Source organism: Oncorhynchus clarkii, chromosome 10 (genome assembly GCF_045791955.1).
Source record: "Oncorhynchus clarkii lewisi isolate Uvic-CL-2024 chromosome 10, UVic_Ocla_1.0, whole genome shotgun sequence".
Lineage (NCBI taxonomy): Eukaryota > Metazoa > Chordata > Actinopteri > Salmoniformes > Salmonidae > Oncorhynchus > Oncorhynchus clarkii.
In genome coordinates this window covers 9,563,787-9,583,937 of record NC_092156.1, presented here as the reverse complement: position 1 = coordinate 9,583,937, position 20,151 = coordinate 9,563,787, and the positions used below count along the sequence as shown (strand labels likewise).

Genomic DNA, 20,151 nt, shown 5'->3' with positions numbered 1-20,151 from the left:
ACAGCTCTGTCTAATCCTGACATCTACTGTACTCAGCAGATCACACTGGTTGTTTACCCAGTATCAAATCACTTTCATTTGACAATGTAAGGAGTTACTGATTAGTGTTTTTATAATTTGATTGATTGAATTGATTGATTGATTCAGTTGATTGAAATAATCATAAGGACCATTGCCATGTCAATGAAGTCCTCAGCTGTTATGTTGAGTTAACAGTCAGAGAGAACAGAGGAGAAGCTTTTATGTTGAGTTAACAGTCAGAGAGGACAGAGGAGAAGTTGTTATGTTGAGTTAACAGTCAGAGAGGACAGAGGAGAAGCTGTTATGTTGAGTTAACAGTCAGAGAGGACAGAGGAGAAGCTGTTATGTTGAGTTAACAGTCAGAAAGGACAGAGGAGAAGCTGTTATGTTGAGTTAACAGTCAGAGAGGACAGAGGAGAAGCTGTTATGTTGAGTTAACAGTCAGAGAGGACAGAGGAGAAGCTGTTATGTTGAGTTAACAGTCAGAGAGGACACAGGAGAAGCTGTTATGTTGAGTTAACAGTCAGAGAGGACAGAGGAGAAGCTGTTATGTTGAGTTAACAGTCAGAGATGACAGAGGAGAAGCTGTTATGTTGAGTTAACAGTCAGAGAGGACAGAGGAGAAGCTGTTATGTTGAGTTAACAGTCAGAGAGGACAGAGGAGGAGCTGTTATATTGAGTTAACAGTCAGAGAGGACAGAGGAGAAGCTGTTATATTGAGTTAACAGTCAGAGAGGACAGAGGAGAAGCTGTTATGTTGAGTTAACAGTCAGAGGGAACAGAGGAGAAGCTGTTATGTTGAGTTAACAGTCAGAGAGGACAGAGGAAGAGCTGTTATATTGAGTTAACAGTCAGAGAGGACAGAGGAGAAGCTGTTATATTGAGTTAACAGTCAGAGAGGACAGAGGAGAAGCTGTTATGTTGAGTTAACAGTCAGAGAGGACAGAGGAGAAGCTGTTATGTTGAGTTAACAGTCAGAGAGGACAGAGGGGAAGCTGTTATGTTGAGTTAACAGTCAGAGAGAACAGAGGAGAAGCTGTTATGTTGAGTTAACAGTCAGAGAGGACAGAGGAGAAGCTGTTATGTTGAGTTAACAGTCAGAGAGGACAGAGGAGAAGCTGTTATGTTGAGTTAACAGTCAGAGAGAACAGATGAGAAGCTGTTATGTTGAGTTAACAGTCAGAGAGGACAGAGGAGAAGCTGTTATGTTGAGTTAACAGTCAGAGAGGACAGAGGAGAAGCTGTTATGTTGAGTTAACAGTCAGAGAGGATAGAGGAGAAGCTGTTATGTTGAGTTAACAGTCAGAGAGGATAGAGGAGAAGCTGTTATGTTGAGTTAACAGTCAGAGAGGACAGAGGAGAAGCTGTTATGTTGAGTTAACAGTCAGAGAGGACAGAGGAGAAGCTGTTATGTTGAGTTAACAGTCAGAGAGGACAGAGGAGAAGCTGTTATGTTGAGTTAACAGTCAGAGAGGACAGAGGAGAAGCTGTTATGTTGAGTTAACAGTCAGAGAGGACAGAGGAGAAGCTGTTATGTTGAGTTAACAGTCAGAGAGGACAGAGGAGAAGCTGTTATGTTGAGTTAACAGTCAGAGAGGACAGAGGAGAAGCTGTTATGTTGAGTTAACAGTCAGAGAGGACAGAGGTGACGCTGTTATTTTGAGTTAACAGTCAGAGAGGACAGAGGAGAAGCTGTTATGTTGAGTTAACAGTCAGAGAGGACAGAGGAGAAGCTGTTATGTTGAGTTAACAGTCAGAAAGGACAGAGGAGAAGCTGTTATGTTGAGTTAACAGTCAGAGAGGACAGAGGAGAAGCTGTTATGTTGAGTTACAGAGGAGAAGCTGTTATGTTGAGTTAACAGTCAGAGAGGACAGAGGAGAAGCTGTTATGTTGAGTTAACAGTCAGAGAGGACAGAGGATAAGCTGTTATATTGAGTTAACAGTCAGAGAGGACAGAGGGGAAGCTGTTATGTTGAGTTAACAGTCAGAGAGGACAGAGGAGAAGCTGTTATGTTGAGTTAACAGTCAGAGAGAACAGAGGAGAAGCAGTTAACAGTCAGAGAGAACAGAGGAGAAGCTGTTATGTTGAGTTAACAGTCAGAGAGGTTAACAGTCACAGAGGAGAAGCTGTTATGTTGAGTTAACAGTCAGAGAGGACAGAGGAGAAGCTGTTATGTTGAGTTAACAGTCAGAGAGGATAGAGGAGAAGCTGTTATGTTGAGTTAACAGTCAGAGAGAACAGAGGAGAAGCATTTAACAGTCAGAGAGGACAGAGGAGAAGCTGTTATGTTGAGTTAACAGTCAGAGAGGACAGAGGATAAGCTGTTATGTTGAGTTAACAGTCAGAGAGGACAGCGGAGAAGCTGTTATGTTGAGTTAACAGTCAGAGAGGACAGAGGAGAAGCTGTTATGTTGAGTTAACAGTCAGAGAGGATAGAGGAGAAGCTGTTATGTTGAGTTAACAGTCAGAGAGAACAGAGGAGAAGCATTTAACAGTCAGAGAGGACAGAGGAGAAGCTGTTATGTTGAGTTAACAGTCAGAGAGGACAGAGGAGAAGCTGTTGTCTTCAGCTGATGGAGGGGAAGAACATCTCATAACAGAGTTTGTGAGAGTATTAGTCATTGTCATAGAGACCAAAGCATTTCCATCCCAATGTTAAAATATTCACCAGCAAAACACAGTGTGTTGTTTTCCTAGTGGATTGTGGGATGTGGGAAGTTATTGGAGTAAAGCTGTACATTGTATTCCAGCTGCAAGTTATAAGCAGGTGTGTGTGTGTGGCTCCTGTCACAGAATGATTTACATCTCTCATTTTCCTCACACACACACACACACACACACACACACACACACACACACACACACACACACACACACGCACACACACACCCACACACGTACACACACACACACGTACACACACACACACACACACACACACACACACACACACACACACACACACACACACACTCAGAGAGCTTGGGTGTCGTTCCTTGGTGGAATAAACAGTGCCATCAGAGAGACAGATGAATGGAGGGTAAGGGGGAGCTGTCACTCAGTGAGTGGAGCTGTGGCTGAGGAAGTTAATTGCATGTCTGTCTCATGCATCTCTTCCTTCCCAGATGTCGTGGTGAGATCGCGTGTGTCAGTGATGCCAGTCAGGGCTTTGTTCTCTGTGATGGATAAACAGCTGGGTTTGACTCCCTCTCCTCTCTTCTCCGCTGGTTACAGGGTGACGTGGACTGACGTCACTGGGAGGCAGAAGCCTGTGACTACAGATTTGATCAGGTGTTATAGTAGCGCCGGAAGTAGAACTTCCGACAGAGATGGTCGCCTCGCGTCGCGTTCCTAGGAAACTATGCAGTATTTTGTTTTTTTATGTGTTATTTCTTACACTGTTACCCCAGGTAATCTTAGGTTTCATTACATACAGTCGGGAGGAACTACTGGATATAAGAGCAACGTCAACTCACCATCATTACGACCAGGAATACGACTTTCCCGAAGCGGATACTCTGGTTGGCCTACCACCCAGGACAATGGATCGGATCCCAGCCGGCGACCCAAAACAACGACGCCGTAGAAGGGGCAGACGGAGCGGTCTTCTGGTCAGGCTCTGTAGACAGGCACATCGCGCACCGCTCCCGAGCATACTACTCGCTAATGTCCAGTCCCTTGACAACAAGGTTGATGAAATCCGAGTAAGGGTAGCATTCCAGAGAGACATCAGAGATTGTAACGTTCTTTGCTTCACGGAAACATGGCTCACTCGAGACACGCTATCGGAGTCGGTACAGCCAGCTGGTTTCTTCACGCATCGCGCCGACAGAAACAAGCATCTCTCTGGTAAGAAGAAGGGCGGGGTGTATGCCTTATGATTAACGAGACATGGTGTGATCATAACAACATACAGGAACTCAAATCCTTTTGTTCACCTGACTTAGAATTCCTCACAATCAATTGCCGACCTCTTTATCTACCAAGAGAATTCTCTTCGATCATAATCACAGTTGTGTATATTCCCCCCCAAACAGAAACATTGACGGCAGTGAAATAACTTTATTGGACTCTACGTAAACTGGAAACCACATATCCTGAGGATGCATTTATTGTAGCTGGGGATTTTAAAAAGGCTAATCTGAAAACAAGGCTTCCCAAATTCTATCAGCATATCGATTGTGCTACCAGGGCTGGCAAAACCCTAGACCACTGTTGTTCTAACTTCCGCAACGCATATAAGGCCATCCCCTGCCCTTCCTTCGGAAAAGCTGACCACGACTCCATTTTGTTGCTCCCAGCCTATAGACAGTAACTAAAACAGGAAGCACCCGCACTCAGGTCTGTTCAACGCTGGTCCGACCAATCGGATTCCACGTTTCAAGATTGCTTCGATCACGTGGACTGGGAGATGTTTTGCATTGCAGCGAACAACAACATTGATGAATACGTTTATTAACAAGTGCATCGGTGATGTTGTGCCCACAGCGTCTATTAAAACATTCCCCGACCAGAAACCGTGGATTGAGAGGTATGTGTCAGGGTCTACAGTCAATCACGGACTACAAAAGAAAAACCAGCCCCGTCGCGGACCATGATGCCTTGCTCCCAGACAGATTAAACAACTTCTTTGCTTGCTTTGAGGACAATACAGTGCCACTGACACGGCCCGCTACCAAAACCTGCGGGCTCTCCTTCAATGTAGCCAACGTGAGTAAAACATTTAAACGTGTTAACCCTCGCAAGGCTGCAGGCCCAGACGGAATCCCCGGCCTCGTCCTCAGAGCATGTGCAGATCAGCTGGCTGGTGTGTTTACAGATATATTCAATCAATCCCTATCCCAGTCTGCTGTTCCCACATGCTTCAAGAGGGCCACCATCGTTCCTGTTCCCAAGAAAGCTAAAGTAACTGAGCTAAACAACTACCCCCGTGTAGCACTCACTTCCGTCATCATGAAGTGCTTTGAGAGACTAGTCAAGGACCATATCACCTCCACCCTACCTGACACCCTAGACCCACTCCAATTTGCTTACCGCCCCAATAGGTCCACAGACGACGCAATCGCCATCACACTGCACACTGCCATAACCCATCTGAACAAGAGGAATACCTATGTAAGAATGCTGTTCATCGATTACAGCTCAGCCTCAGCATTTAACACCATAGTACCCTCCAAACTCGTCATTAAGCTCGAGATCCTGGGTCTCGACCCCGCCTTGTGCAACTGGGTCCTGGACTTCCTGACGGGCCGCCCCCAGGTGTTGAGGATAGGTAACAATATCTCCACCCCGCTGATACTCAACACTGGGTCCCCACAAGGGTGCCTTCTCAGCCCTCTCCTGTACGCCCTGTTCACCCACGACTGCGTGGCCATGCACGCCTCCAACTCAATCATTAAGTTTGCGGACAACACTACAGTGGTAGGCTTGATTACCAACAACAACGAGACGGCCTACAGGGAGGAGGTGAGGGCCCTCGGAGTGTGGTGTCAGGAAAATAACCTCACACTCAATGTCAACAAAACAAAAGAGATGATCGTGGACTTCAGGAAACAGCAGAGGGAGCAGCCCCCTATCTACATTGACGGGACAGTAGTGGAGAGGGTGGAGAGTTTTAAGTTCCTCGGCGTACACATCACGGTCAAATTGAAATGGTCCACCCACACAGACAGCGTGGTGAAGAAGGCGCAGCAGCTCCTCTTCAAACTCAGGAGGCTGAAGAAATTCGGCTTGTCACCAAAAACACTCACAAACTTCTACAGATGCACAATCGAGAGCATCCTGTCGGGCTGTATCTACGCCTGGTACGGCAGCTGCTCCGCCCATAACCGGAAGGCTCTCCAAAGGGTAGTGAGGTCTGCACAACGCATCACCGGGGGCACAACGCATCACCGGGGGCAAACTACCTGCTCTCCAGGACACCTACACCACCCGATGTCACAGGAAGGCCAAAAAGATCATCAAGGACAACAACCACCCGAGCCACTACCTGTTCACCCCGCTATCATCCGGAAGGCGAGGTCAGTACAGGTGCATCAAAGCTGGGACCGAGAGACTGAAAAACAGCTTCTATCTCAAGGCCATCAGACTGTTAAACAGCCACCACTAACATTGAGTGTCTGCTGCCAACATACTGACTCAACTCCAGCCACTTTAATAATGGAAAAATTGTTGTAATCAATTTATCACTAGCCACTTTATATTATATAATGTTTACATACCCTACATTACTCATCTCATATGTATATACTGTACTCTATACCATCTACTGCATCTTGCCTATGCCATTCGGCCATCACTCATTTATATATTTTTATGTACATATTCTTATTAATTCCTTTACACTGTGTGTATAAGGTAGTTGTTGTGAAATTGTTAGGTTAGATTACTCGTTAGATATTACTGCATGGTCGGAACTAGAAGCACAAGCATTTCGCTACACTCGCATTAACACCTGCTAACCATGTGACCATTAACACCTGCTAACCATGTGACCATTAACACCTGCGACCATTATTAACACCTGCTAACCATGTAACCATTAACACCTGCTAACCATGTGAACATTAACACCTGCTAACCATGTGACCATTAACACCTGCGACCATTAACACCTGCTAACCATGTGACCATTAACACCTGCTAACCATGTGAACTAACACCTGCTAACCATGTGACCATTAACACCTGCGACCATTAACACCTGCTAACCATGTGACCATTAACACATGCTAACCATGTGAACATTAACACCTGCTAACCATGTGACCATTAACACCTGCTAACCATGTGAACATTAACACCTGCTAACCATGTGACCATTAACACCTGCTAACCATGTGAACATTAACACCTGCTAACCATGTGTATGTGACGACAACAGTCAAAGTGATCATAGAGCATCGGTTCCTCTTTCATAACGTGTCATCCACTGTTCCATCACGCTGGGGTTTCATTTGATTTATTTAACCTTTATTTAACTAGGCAAGTCAGTTAAGAACAAATTCTTATTTACAATGACGGCCTACTGGGGAACAGTGGGTTAACTGCTTTGTTCATGGGCAGAACGAATGATTTTTACCTTGTCAGCTCGGGGATTCAATCCAGCAACCTTCCGGTTACTAGTCCAACTCTCTAACCACTAGGCTACCTGCCTCTAACATGTTAATGTTAGTCTCTGCTCTTGTCTAAGTGAGGGAGGGGTATTACTGTAGTAGTTACAGACAAAGCCTTCGGCTGTCAGATTCAATCTAGGGTCATCTTCTCAGACACTAATCTCCCAGGCAGAACACACTCACACCCATGCCAGGACAATTAGCAGCACATTTTAGAGCTATCAGAGCTGATTTCCCTGTGAGGCCAGTGGTGCTCACTAGTGTGGTTCTACTGTAGCAGGGCCCAGTAGTATCAGATGGTAAGTGTGATGCTGTAGCAGGGCCCAGTAGTATCAGATGGTAAGTGTGATGCTGTAACAGGGCCCAGTAGTATCAGAGGGTAACTGTGATGCTGTAGCAGGGTCCAGTAGACTGAGGGTAACTGTGATGCTGTAGCAGGGCCCAGTAGTATCATATGGTAAGTGTGATGCTGTAGCAGGGCCCAGTAGTATCAGATGGTAAGTGTGATGCTGTAGCAGGGCCCAGTAGTATCAGAGGGTAACTGTGATGCTGTAGCAGGGTCCAGTAGACTGAGGGTAACTGTGATGCTGTAGCAGGGCCCAGTAGTATCAGATGGTAACTGTGATGCTGTAGAAGGGCCCAGTAGTATCAGAGGGTAACTGTGATGCTGTAGCAGGGCCCAGTAGTATCATATGGTAAGTGTGATGCTGTAGCAGGGTCCAGTAGTATCAGAGGGTAACTGTGATGCTGTAGCACGGCCCAGTAGTATCAGAGGGTAACTGTGATGCTGTAGAAGGGCCCAGTAGTATCAGATGGTAACTGTGATGCTGTAGCAGGGCCCAGTAGTATCATATGGTAAGTGTGATGCTGTAGCAGGGCCCAGTAGTATCAGAGGGTAACTGTGATGCTGTAGCACGGCCCAGTAGTATCAGATGGTAAGTGTGATGCTGTAGCAGGGCCCAGTTGTATCAGAGGGTAACTGTGATGCTGTAGCACGGCCCAGTAGTATCAGATGGTAAGTGTGATGCTGTAGCACGGCCCAGTAGTATCAGAGGGTAACTGTGATGCTGTAGAAGGGCCCAGTAGTATCAGATGGTAACTGTGATGCTGTAGAAGGGCCCAGTAGTATCAGATGGTAACTGTGATGCTGTAGCAGGGCCCAGTTGTATCAGATGGTAACTGTGATGCTGTAGAAGGGCCCAGTAGACTGAGGGTAACTGTGATGCTGTAGAAGGGCCCAGTAGACTGAGGGTAACTGTGATGCTGTAGCACGGCCCAGTAGTATCAGATGGTAACTGTGATGCTGTAGCAGGGCCCAGTAGTATCAGATGGTAACTGTGATGCTGTAGAAGGGCCCAGTAGTATCAGAGGGTAACTGTGATGCTGTAGCACGGCCCAGTAGTATCAGATGGTAACTGTGATGCTGTAGAAGGGCCCAGTAGTATCAGAGGGTAACTGTGATGCTGTAGCAGGGCCCAGTAGTATCAGATGGTAACTGTGATGCTGTAGCAGGGCCCAGTAGTATCAGATGGTAACTGTGATGCTGTAGGGTTACTGTAGATCCTGTTGTAGTGGATTAGAGCTATAACGGAGATATCAATAATTTACAGAAAATACAGCATATTGGATTAAAGTTTATGGCATCAGGACATATTTCTGTTTGTTTTTATCCTAACATTTAGGCCTGCTGTACACAACACATCATCCTTTTGAGAGATTAACCAGTTTATCTCCTCGTATATTAAGAGTGACATTGTTCCAGTAATGTCCATTGAGGGAGGGGCTTTGAGACTATAAATCTAAAGACTCCTCTCCTCTAATAAGGATTTAGACAGCTCCACACAGGGGATGAGAGACTGTAATCCTGCTCTGCCCCCTCCCCACCCCTCTGTGTGCGTGTGTCGCACGACTCGTCACCAAGCAGCATGGGAGGAGATTACACATGTCCTCCCCATCCACACTCTCCTTTTCTCCCCTCTCCTCTCCTTTTCTCCCCACTCCTCCCCTTCCCTCTCCTCTCCTCCTCTCCCCTTTCCCCTCCCCACTATATTCCCCTCTCCTCTCCCTACTCTCCCCACTCTCCTCCCATTTCCTCTCTTGCCCTCCGCTCTCCTCTCCCCTCCGCTCTCCTCTCCCCACTCTCCTCCCCTTTCCTCTCCTCTCCTCTCCTCTCCTCCCCTCTCCTCTCCTCCCCTTTCATCTTCTCTCCCCACTCTCCTCTCCTCTCCTCCCCTTTCCTCCACTCTCCTCTCCTCCCCTCTCCTCTTCTCTCCCCACTCCCCTCTCCTCTCCCCACTCTCCTCTCCTCTCCTTTCCTCCACTCTCCTCCCCTCTCCTCTTCTCTCCCCATTCTCCTCTCCTCCCCTTTCTTCTCCCCCCCTTTCCTCTTCTCTCCCCACTCTCCTCTCCTCCCCTTCCTTCTCCCCCCCTTTCCTCTCCTCTCCCCACTCTCCTCTCCCCACTCCCCTCATGGGCTCCACCACACCGCCTCACTGTTCAAACCTAAACAACCCTCACAAACACACCGGCTCAGACAAATGGTTATTCTCATGACTAGTGGAAGGTGTTATGAATGCCTATTGCCTACGTCAAGTGCAGTATTACCAAATAAATAACCCATCCGACAAGAGATCAGAAACATAGTGTTCTACAGCGTTATTTAGCAGGCCGTTGACTGGTGATCAGTTAATTATCCCACTCTTCAGACCCCTTTGGTCTTTTGTTTGCTTTGCTTCTTGGTACAGTATGTCACAGATTCTCCTGGGACTGCCGTGGCTGTTCTGTTCTATGTCACGCCTTGCTGTGAATGAATTCAGCTGGACAACTTTAGACCCTGGGCCTAACATCGTCCTAGGATACCCTCTTTAGCGTTGCCTTCTCCTCCAAAGCGCTGACACTGGAAAATACACTTTGTAATGAATTTGATCAAAAATCCCACTTGATCTCTTGAGAGTGGGTGGCTTTCCAAGAACCCTGGGAGATGTGTGACTGTCAAGCCCAGTCTAAGCCAATATATTATCTCCAGTAAGTATCTGTCTGTCCGTCTGTTTGCCTGCCTGTCTGGTCCATCTGTCTGTCTGTCTGTCTGTCTGTCTGTCTGTCTGTCTGTCTGTTCGTCTGTCTATCTGTTCGTCTGTCTGGCTGTCTGTCTGGCTGTCCATCTGTCTGGCTGGCTGTCTGGCTGTCCATCTGTCTGGCTGGCTGTCTCACTGAGACATCAAGGTAGTCAGCAGGTAGGTCAGCCACCGGTCATCACAGCACCACAGCTCAATATGTCTTCTACTTTCATCCTATTTTAGTTCCATTTTCGGCCCTCTGTTAATGGAAACCCTCGTGAACAGTAATCCTCCCAGAGTCTAGTTATAGAAAGATAAAACAAGCGCAGACAGACTTTGTTTCAAATTACTGTATTTCTGCTAGTTTCAGAAGTAAAGCTGGAGCTGAGGACGACCTCCTAATAGAGGTGATGCTGGCTGGACCAAAACCCATCGTTCATATGTTCAGCCAGCATGAATTTCTCACAGCATAAGAATCTCACTGATACAGTTGTGGGAATATCCAGGTTGTGGTCAACCATGTGGCATGACTGAACATTTGACATACACACATTGTACATATTTCCATCTCTGGCATGCTGTAGGCCTAGGGAGATGTAATCCTGACATGCTATAGTATATCATATCAGTATATTGATCCATTTCCTATTTGCTTTGTGGCTCCTTTCACCCTACCTCAAGCCTGTGATTAGCGTGATAGTATTGCATGCTGTGTTAATGTCTCGCCAGGCTGTGTTAATGTCTCCCCAGGCTGTGTTGTTGTCTCCCCAGGCTGTGTTAATGTCTCCCCAGGCTGTGTTCATGTCTCCCCAGGCTGTGTTCATGTCTCCCCAGGCTGTGTTATTGTCTCCCCAGGCTGTGTTCATGTCTCCCCAGGCTGTGTTCATGTCTACCCAGGCTGTGTTAATGTCTCCCCAGGCTGTGTTGTTGTCTCCCAAGGCTGTGTTGTTGTCTCCCCAGGCTGTGTTCATGTCTCCCCAGGCTGTGTTCATGTCTCCCCAGGCTGTGTTCATGTCTCCCCAGGCTGTGTTCATGTTTCCCCAGGCTGTGTTGTTGTCTCCCAAGGCTGTGTTGTTGTCTCCCAAGGCTGTGGTGTTGTCTCCCAAGGCTGTGTTGTTGTCTCCCCAGGCTGTGTTAATGTCTCCCCAGGCTGTGTTAATGTCTCCCCAGGCTGTGTTAATGTCTCCCCAGGCTGTGTTAATGTCTCCCCAGGCTGTGTTCATGTCTCCCCAGGCTGTGTTGTTGTATACCCAGGCTGTGTTCATGTCTCCCTAGGCTGTGTTAATGTCTCCCCAGGCTGTGTTCATGTCTCCCCAGGCTGTGTTGTTGTCTCCCCAGGCTGTGTTCATGTCTCCCCAGGCTGTGTTCATGTCTCCCCAGGCTGTGTTCATGTCTCCCCAGGCTGTGTTGTTGTCACCCACAGTCATAGACCGATGCTCTGGGTTACATTCTTTTTTCTTCATCACTGGGTATTATGTCATCATGGCTTTGAGACCGATCCTGCTCAGTCAAACGCAATCATTGTGCCATCAATGTTCAATACAAGGAGCAGCCGAGCAGGAAACAAATGAATATCAAATGTGTCACATGCGACAGATACAACAGTGAAATGCTTACTTACAGGCTCTAACCAATAGTGCAAAAAAAGGTATAAAAAAATTAATAAAAACAACAACAAAAAGACAGAATAAGAATTGAAGAGATGCCCAGTTGGGACAAACTAGAGTAAATCAGAATATCACATACAATGAGATAGCTGTTGATGTCAAAGGTCAAATTTGAACCACAGCTATCTTATTATATGTGGTTGTGTTTCTTTCGGCTAACGTGGCATTGTTCTGTGGTTTAGGATGTGGACAGAAACTAGAGGTCGACCCCTGACAGAAACACCTGCACACCTGTTCTCCTCCTCAGCCTTCCACACCTGTTCTCCTCCTCAGCTCCCTACACCTGTTCTCCTCCTCAGCTCCCCTACCCCTGTTCTCCTCCTCAGCTCCCCTACCCCTGTTCTCCTCCTCAGCTCCCCTACCCCTGTTCTCCTCCTCAGCTCCCTACCCCTGTTCTCCTCCTCAGCCCCCTACCCCTGTTCTCCTCCTCAGCTCCCCACCCCTGTTCTCCTCCTCAGCTCCCCACACCTGTTCTCCTCCTCAGCTCCCCACACCTGTTCTCCTCCTCAGCTCCCCACACCTGTTCTCCTCCTCAGCTCCCCACCCCTGTTCTCCTCCTCCACCCCCTACCCCTGTTCTCCTCCTCAGCCCCCTACCCCTGTTCTCCTCCTCAGCCCCCTACCCCTGTTCTCCTCCTCAGCCCCCTACACCTGTTCTCCTCCTCAGCTCCCCACCCCTGTTCTCCTCCTAATAGCCCTCCTGGTTATCTGCGGCAGAGAGCAGATGTTGCAGGAATGTGTGGTTTGCAGCTGCAACACTGACGGCTGCATGTTAATTGCATTGGCAGGTCTAAAAGATGGCCCTGTCTGTGATTTAGGGTCACGCTGACAACCATACTGAAACTCTTTATCTGGCTCTCTCAAAAGGTGCCATTTCTTAATGGCAGCTTTGGTCGGTGGCTTCATCTTAAAGAGGTTGTGTGTGTGTGTGTGTGTGTGTGTGTGTGTGTGTGTGTGTGTGTGTGTGTGTGTGTGTGTGTGTGTGTGTGTGTGTGTGTGTGTGTGTGTGTGTGTGTGTGAGGTCGGGGGTCGTCGTCTCTGTTTCCACAATATATATTTTAATCCAATACCCCACCGCAGATGTTGCCCCTTAATTTTCTCTCTGTTGTGTCCACTGCTGTTTTGTCTGCTTCTTTAACAATTGGACAGATGTATAGTAGTTGCCTCAGCAAAACTAGAATACTGCCAGTAAGCAAAATGACGTCGAGAAGACGTCTAAAATACGTATTTTACAGACGTTGTAAATATGTATTTTCTGGATGCTGAAGGCTTAAACCAAAATGTCCGCGGATGTGGAGATCAATGCCGGTCCGCACTACAGTGTTGCCTGAAATTGAATTGCATGAATGCCCATCTATATGGAGTAGCCTAGTGGTTAGAGTATTGGACTAGTAACCGAAAGGTTGCAAGGTCAAATCCCTGAGCTGACAAGGTACAAATCTGTCATTCTGCCCCTGAACAGGCAGTTAACCCACTGTTCCTAGGCCGTCATTGAAAGTAAGAATTTGTTCTTAACTGACTTTCCTAGTTAAAAAAAAATAAGCCTACCGTTTGTACAACACCCCAAAAAAGACATTGTCTCATAAGGCCCACTGTTTGTAAAACGGCCCGTTGCATTGGTTTATTAGTCCTGATTCCTATAATGAATCAATTTGGCAATTTAAGCACTGAATATCAGCTACCCAACTTTATCAGGAGTTATTATGATTATATGTGCAGTGTGTTTACACAACGGGAAATGCAGAGGTAATATTATTTTTCACTCTGATCAGCTTGTCAAAAATGGATGGATACAAACTTGAAACCACTGATCACAGTTGTGATTGGTCCATTTGAAACCACTGATCACAGTTGTGATTGGTCCATTTGAAACCACTGATCATGACAATGGGGTGAAACTCCTGGACAACAGTTGTGATTGGTCCATTTGAAACCACTGATCATGACAATGGGGTGAAACTCCTGGACAACAGTTGTGATTGTCCATTTCATATTGTCCATTTTACTTCAACCTGTCCAGTTTTTAGTATATGTTTTTTAACATGACTTCGCATGTTTGTTTGATTGAGCGCCATTTAGGTTAGGCTATTTGATCGAAGAAACCTGCATGATGTAAACAGTGTCTGTCTCATTACATTGTCATCCATTTTATCTTTAACCTGTAGGCTACAGAAAAGGCCACATACTATTTCTGCCATATCCTATATGTGCTACAGGATTTATGTTTGGTACAAAATAAATATGAAACATTGGTGAAGCTGCAGCGATGAGTTTCTCCAACATCACCCTGGAGAATAAAAACATTTCCCGCCTTTGACCAAGTGGGTCCTGCTTATCACAGGGCGTCATCAACACTCACCTAGAAAGCTTTGTGCCAATGGTTGAGAGAAATTGTCATTGTTTTGGGGAGGAGTTACGTGAGGTTGTATGTGTTGTTGTTGGAGCTGAGTCTTGGTCAGTCTGGGTCAAAATATTTTGCCTTCGTCAATCTGCCGCCATAGGCGACCGCATAATCCCGCCTAATGAGCGGGCCGGCCTTGGTAGCTGTCCAGCGGGTGTGACCTCTGACCTTACCTCTTCTCTCCTGTGGTCTCCAGCAGGGCCTTACCGGCACAGCGCCTACGGAAGCAGCCCGAGCGGGCGTGGCGCCGTGACCATCCACTGTCTCCGCTGCCGGGAGGTCTGTAAGGGAGAGGTGGTTCGTGTGCAGAATGTCCACTTCCATGTCAAGTGCTTCACCTGCCAAGGTAAGACCCTCAGCCTTCTGTCTGTCCGTCTGCCTGCCTTCCATCCAGCCGTCTGTCCATCTGTCCGTCCACCTGTCTGTCTGTCTGTCTGTCTACCCGTGTGTCTGTTCTCTAGACATCCCTAGCCTCCACAGTCTAGCAGCACTCTGCCAGTCCCAGTAGAAACCATTAGCTATCAGAGAGAGAGAGAGAATCTGTCTCCCTGACACCCCCTGGGTTGCTCAAGGCATCAGGAGAAAAGCACACAGCCTCAACAAAGGAATAGCAAGAGAAGCCTGCTGAGAGCTCTTCATGGTAGACAGGACAATGAAGACAAGATCAACTGCAAACTTGTAGGGTTTATCTTATTGTTAAACCTATAAATGAGTGTTTCATATTTTCAGAATGGTATTTTCTACTCGTGTTTCATCTAAGGAAGCCACTTGTAGTGCCTAGAAGCAGCCAGAAGAAGAATAGGCAGGTGGAGGTGGGCCATTCCCTTCCATTGTCAGAAACCATTTCCAAACTGCCGGTACTCACGTGGTCTTCTTTATTATGCAAGCTGTTGCTGTGGTAACGGTGTAAGGGGGCAACTTGCCTTGGATGCTGGTTACTCTCTCCGCCAGTATCAGCCAATAGGAGCCCTTCCTGGGTGCTCTGGGGCACAGCAAGGTGGTTGCTGTTTTCTCGCTACAACATATATAAATCTCCCTTCATCTCCCTTCTCCCTCATGCTCATTCTCTTACTGTCTGTCTCTATAGATCTCTCGTCCCTCTCTCTCCTCTTTCTTTCATCTGTTCAGTTTCTCTCTCTGTCTCTTTGTCTCTCTAACTCTCTCTCTCTCATTCCCTGCCCACAGTCTCTCTCTCATTCCCTGCCCACAGTCTCTCTCTCTCTTTCTGCCCACTGTCCCTGCCCACAGTCTCTCTCTCATTCCCTGCCCAGTCTCTCTCTGTATCTCTCATTCCCAGCCCACAGTCTCGCTCTCATTCCCTGCCCACAGTCTCTCTCTCATTCCCTGCCCACAGTCTCTATCTCTGTCTCATTCCCTGCCCACAGTCTCTCTCTCATTCCCTGCCCACAGTCTCTCTCATTCCCTGCCCACAGTTTATCTCTGTATCTCTCATTCCCTGCCCAGTCTCTCTCTCATTCCCTGCCCACAGTCTCTCTCATTCCCTGCCCACAGTTTCTCTCTGTATCTCTCATTCTCTGCCCACAGTCTCTCTCTCTCTCTGCATCTCTCATTCCCTGCCCACAGTCTCTCTCTCTCTTTCTGCCCACAGTCCATGCCCACAGTCTCTCTCTCATTCCCTGCCCAGTCTCTCTCTGTATCTCTCATTCCCTGCCCACAGTCTCTCTCTCATTCCCTGCCCACAGTCTCTCTCTCTCCTTCCCTGCCCACAGTCTCTCTCTCTCATTCCCTGCCCAGTCTCTCTCTCTCTCATTCCCTGCCCACAGTCTCTCTCTCTCTTTCTGCCCACAGTCCCTGCCCAGTCTCTCTCTGTATCTCTCATCCCCTGCCCACAGTCTCGCCCTCTCATTCCCTGCCCACAGTCTCTCTCTCATTCCCTGCTCACAGTCTCTCTCATTCCTTGCCCACAGTCTCGCTCTCTTTCTCATTCCCTGCCCACAGTCTCTCTCTCATTCCCTGCCCACAGTCTCTTTCTCTCATTCCTTTCCCACGGTCTCTCTCTCTCATTCCTTGCCCACAGTCTCTATCTCTCATTCTCTGCCCACAGTCTCTCTCTCATTCCCTGCCCACATTCTCTCTCATTCCCTGCCCACAGTCTCTCTCTCTTATTCCTTGCCCACAGTCTCTCTCTCATTGCCTGCCCACAGTCTCTCTCTCTCTCATTCCCTGCCCAGTCTCTCTCTCATTCCCTGCCCACAGTCTTTCTCTCTCATTCCCTGCCCACAGTCTCTCTCTCTCTCTCTCTCTCTCTCTCTCTCTCTCTCTCTCTCTCTCTCATTCCTTTCCACTCTCTCTCTCTCTCTCTCTCTATCTCATTTCCTGCCCACAGTATCTCTCTCTCTCTCTCTCTCTCTCATTCCCTGCCCACAGTATCTCTCTCATTCCCTGCCCACAGTATCTCTCTCATTCCCTGCCCACAGTATCTCTCTCATTCCCTGCCCACAGTATCTCTCTCATTCCCTGCCCACGGTATCTCTCTCATTCCCTGCCCACAGTATCTCTCTCTCTCATTCCCTGCCCACAGTATCTCTCTCTGTATCTCTCATTCCCTGCCCGCAGTATCTCTCTCTCTCATTCCCTGCCCACAGTAGCTCTCTCTCTCTCATTCCCTGCCCACAATATCTCTCATTCCCTGCCCACAGTATCTCTCCTTCCCTGCCCACAGTATCTCTCATTCCTTGCCCACAGTAGCTCTCTCTCTCTCTCTCTCTCTCTCTCTCATTCCCTGCCCATGGTAGCTCTCTCTCTCTCTCTCTCTCTCTCTCTCTCGCATTCCCTGCCCACAGTAGCTCTCTCGCTCATTCCCTGCCCAAGGTATCTCTCTCTCTGTATCTCTCATTCTCTACTGACAGTATTTTCCTCATGTTGTCTGTTTTCTCTATTAGTACCAGCAGCAGCAGCAGTCCACCCACACGCTTTCCTTCTTTGTGTCCTGCTGAGGCTAGTGAGTGCAGACTGAGAGCTGCAGACTGAGAGCTGCAGACTGAGAGCTGCAGACTGAAAGCTGCATTTTCTCTATTAGTACCAGCAGCAGCAGCAGTCCACCCACACGCTTTCCTTCTTTGTGTCCTGCTGAGGCTAGTGAGTGCAGACTGAGAGCTGCAGACTGAGAGCTGCAGACTGAGAGCTGCAGACTGAAAGCTGCATTTTCTCTATTAGTACCAGCAGCAGCAGCAGTCCACCCACACGCTTTCCTTCTTTGTGTCCTGCTGAGGCTAGTGAGTGCAGACTGAGAGCTGCAGACTGAGAGCTGCAGACTGAGAGCTGCAGACTGAAAGCTGCATACCTGACGTCCCCAACTCCACCAGGACAGACAGACACCTCAGCTTCTGGCTGACCTGCCCTCCTCAGAGCCCCTCCTCCTACAGCTGTGGGGGATGTGGGTGGTGTGTAGGGCTGGGCTGGTGGTTGCGAGTGATGTGGGTGGTGTGTAGGGTTAAGTAGGGCTGGTGGTTGGTTGTGGGTGATGTGGGTGGTGTGTAGGGCTGGGCTGGCGGTTGTGGGTGATGTGGGTGGTGTGTAGGGTTAAGTAGGGCTGGTGGTTGTGGGTGATGTGGGTGGTGTGTAGGGTTAAGTAGTGCTGGTGGTTGGTTGTGGGTGATGTGGGTGGTGTGTAGGGTTAAGTAGTGCAGGTGGTTGTGGGTGATGTGGGTGGTGTGTAGGGCTGGTGGTTGTGGGTGATGTGGGTAGTGTGTATTGTTAAGTAGTGCTGGTGGACAGCAGGTGTTTTTCCTAACCTGTCGCAGGTCTCAGGCGTTTAGCTCAGAAACACAGTCCACCTGAGAGCTCACAATGAGCTGATAGTGTTTGACTGGCTTTCTGAACACATGTCCTCTCCTCCCACTCCCCCCCCCCCCCCCCCCCCCCACTGTTGGAGTGAGATGGAATTTGGGAAGGAAAAACATATTTTGTAATAGACTCATTGTTGTTTGCTTGGGTTGTGTGGATGTCCTTCGTCAGTCTGTTGTGTCCTAGCTGGGAGGGAGACAGTGAGGGAGGATGGGACGTAGGACACAGTGATTGGCTGGGGAACATGCCATGCCAAGATGCCTGTAGTGTTACAACAGCCCATGCATGAAATATATTTTCCCTCACCAAACAAGAGGCCATTGATGAGTCTTGTGGTGAACAAACAAGCCATCATCCCACACTAGGAGCCAGTGGCTGGATTTTATATGCTATCAGTGTGAGGTAATACCATGACATGAGCACCTGGAAAGAACTGAGCATGTGGAAACAGAATCCCTAATATAGAATCCTGAAGTCGGCAGGTTCAAAACCAAATCAGCCTCTTTGTCTGTACATTTTTAACTGACTCTGACTGGCTATCAGGCTCTCACTGGCCCTCACTGACTCTCTCTGACACTCTCTGACACTCACTGGCCATCTGGCCCACTCTGGCCCTCACTGGCCCTCTCATTGGCCCATAGTGGCTCTCTGGCTCTCTGGGGGTCTCATCTCTCCAAGACAATAGTTACAGTTGTCATAGTAGGGTGGATTCTAGATTTGTTAATCCAGTACTCCCCTTTAGAACGCTGCAGAGGCTGGATAGAAAGAGGGAGGAGTACCAGTTAACATTGTCAGTGTAGCTGGTCTGTAAAAATATAGAGTGTAAAGAGGAACAGAGAAGGCAAACGTCAGGTGTATGAGCAGCGGTGTGGAGGTCATCTGTCTCAGGAGAAGGCCTTAGATTTCAGGGTCGTTGTCGTCCTCAGGCAAAGAACTTGGGCAAACAGAAAAGCAGAGAATGAGAAACTCTCAGCTTGCTGAATTACAAGATGTGTACAGTATTAAACATAAATCATCGATTCCTGCAGATAAATGGAAAAGACAGCTTCTCTTTGCTTCGCCATCTGAGGTTTTTATGTAGGACCATTTCTTCCTGGGATAAAAGTAATTACTTTATAATATTGATTCAGCAGTTTGCACTCAACAAGGGATAATGATTCTCTGTTGGCCATCGACATTCTGTTTTGATGAAATCCTCTACAGTATAAAGTGATCATCTCTTAAGCGTACTGATGAATCAGCCAGTCTCTTCCAAATGGGCCTGTAGAGACTTCTCTCTTTGCCTTTGTGTTTGCAGCTTTGAACCTCGCAGAACCACAGATCTCTGTTGTGGACAATGCAATCGCTTGTTAGTTAGTAGCATGGTCGGAGATTTGAGTGAGCATCCTGGAACAAACTCTAGGCAATAGGAGAAGAGTCTGCTGGGACCTGGGAGTGAAATGGGATGAGAGGGAGAAAATTAATTTCTATACACAGTGTCTGCCAAGAAATGCGTTCCCATTATGCTCCACTTGTGAGGACAGTATGAGTAGTGCCTCTAGAATGGAGGCTGTGGTTGTGGGAGGGGAAAAGAGCTGGACCTGCCCACAGTGTCTCTCTCTGTCCTGGGGATATGGCTGTCTCTGTATGTCCTGGGGATATAGCTGTCTGTCTGTCCTGGGGATATGGCTGTCTCTATCTGTCCTGGGGATATAGCTGTCTGTCTGTCCTGGGGATATGACTGTCTCTGTCTGTCTGTCCTGGCGATATGGCTGTCTCTGTCTGTCCTGGGGATATGACTGTCTCTGTCTGTCCTGGGGATATGGCTGTCTCTGTCTGTTCTGGGGATATGACTGTCTCTGTCTGTCTGTCCTGAGGATATGACTGTCTAGGTCTGTCCTGGGGATATGACTGTCTCTGTCTGTTTGTCCTGGGGATATGGCTGTCTCTGTCTGTCCTGGGGATATTGGGCGTCCCAGGAAATAATCTGTTGGCCAATGGGTAGGAGGAGAGACAATAAATAAGCAGGAGGGAGCTGTGCCAGTCTGCAGCCAGACATTATGTAGAAAGAGACACACACACACACACACACACACTGGTCCAG

The 20,151-nt window shown here is 48.0% G+C and overlaps 1 pseudogene; it reads left to right on the top strand.

Annotated features, from left to right (window-relative positions):
* The window catches only part of LOC139417992 (actin-binding LIM protein 3-like), a 130,288-nt pseudogene that overhangs the window by 17,444 nt on the left and 92,693 nt on the right, over window positions 1–20,151 (top strand).